Raw genomic sequence first — 1,903 nt, 5'->3', positions numbered from 1 at the left:
TCGCTCTTCAGGTGAAATATTTGGCTTTCTAGTTATGCAAAGGATTATAGTCTTGGAAATGCATAGGATCACTACAGTGGGCATCAACTTGATGAGAGTGACTTGGAGAGATCAATAGAAAAATAATGCTCATTTCTTCAGCAGATATTAATTAAATTTTTCTTTGTTCATATTTTATTCTGATGAGGGCCAGAATTCCAAATGGCAATTAAGCCTAGTCTCTATAATCAAGGAATTCACCAAGACTGAACTACAACTATAACAATAGATCAGGCACTTTATATTTGCTCAAAGAATTTAAAACCGCATCGTCAAAAATCTGTCCAACACTTCTGAGATGGGGTGCATTAAAGCTTTGAGGCAAGAGCTGCATTCATCACAGTGATGTTGAAAATAGGATTGGAAAGAACTAAAATGGGTATAATGAATCCTGAGCACATAGGCACATTAGAAAGGGAGATGATGAAGAAATCTGAAACAAACACTCTTGTAATTGGCAATTGTGCCCATGTCTGCTTCTAAGGAATGGAAAGTAAGTACTATATATTTGTAAGGGGTGGGGGTGGGGGTGGGGGCAGCTATCACACCAGCTCCTAAACAGAAATGCTTAACACATGCACACATACACACATACACACATGCACACACACGGGGGTTTCAAAAGTTACAAATAAATAAAATGGAAAGATAATGAAATTTCTCCACAAACTTTTTGAAGCCTTCTCCTATGTGAAATGATTGTTCTATTGTACAAGCAAGTCTACTCCTAACGTCTCCTAAAGAACATGGACCCCATTGTTGCCCTGTATCGTGAATCTACCACTTTTAGAAAGGCCACACTATTGGCAACTGCAAGAGTTCGTACATTTGAAAGAAAGTTCTGAAATATAAATATTTCCAAATTGACAGCAAAGTTATCATAATGCTGAGGTTTTCTCTGAAACACAGAGCCTAGGATTTAGGAAAAATCTCGACTCACGTTGACTAGCATCCATCAATTTGCAACTGAGTGTCGTCCACCTTTCCTTCCTAAATTCCCTGTCAGGTCTAACTGCTCAGAACAAGGAAGCACAGTGTTCTCAACCCAGCCTTTCGCTTCTCCCCTCCCTCCTGCACGTACCCCCTTGTTCTCCTGGTACCAATCAAGTGTTCCCCTTGCCAATTCCTTTTCTTCTCTCCTCAAGTGAAGGTATAGGATGTAACGTGCTGGGGTAAACTGCTAGACGTGCAGATGCAAAGGGGGAGAAGATAGGGGGAAGTTCCTTTCTTCAAGAAGCAATATCTGAGAGGTAGGCTGTCAGGGAGCCTGCGAGATCTGAAGTTTCAGGCACTGAATGAAAGAAGCACTCCGCTAACAAACCAGTGTGCCACAGAGGATGCTCATCCGCTCTGGCCAAATCCCTTCTTTCTTTCCATCCTTTCTTTCCTAATAACAGCTGCCCTCTCATTCCCTGTTACTCTGCTGTGAAGAACAAAACCTCCCTCCGACTCTCTGTTTTTCTTTTCTTCCCCAGAGTAGGTCTCATTACTGGTGATTAGCAGATGATTAAAACCAATTCAGCTTCCCCCAGTAGATATTTTCTCCCTGTTTGTGCCTAACGCGTCAGCCTTCAATGAACGTGCTCCTAAGCTTATTAACAGGCTCAGAGGATTAGCTGCCTCCGAGCTCTGTGGCTCCCATATTGTGATGCAGGGAGTGACATGGAACCATTTGCTTAGCACAGACAGGACCTCTGGGACCCAACTATCTAAATCACAATTTTATTTTCCATGTAGAGCAAGATGGAAAAAAAAAAAAGAAAAGAAAGTCCCAACAATAATTACAAAAATCAAACGTTTGGACAAATCTGAAAATATCCTTAAAGTCAGTGGCAGCCCACAGGCTAACCACTCTGGAGGGGCA

Source organism: Echinops telfairi, unplaced genomic scaffold (assembly GCF_000313985.2).
Source record: "Echinops telfairi isolate 266 unplaced genomic scaffold, ASM31398v2 ScPeMD7_7467;HRSCAF=8505_1, whole genome shotgun sequence".
Taxonomy (NCBI): domain Eukaryota; kingdom Metazoa; phylum Chordata; class Mammalia; order Afrosoricida; family Tenrecidae; genus Echinops; species Echinops telfairi.
This window is presented reverse-complemented; position numbering follows the sequence as displayed.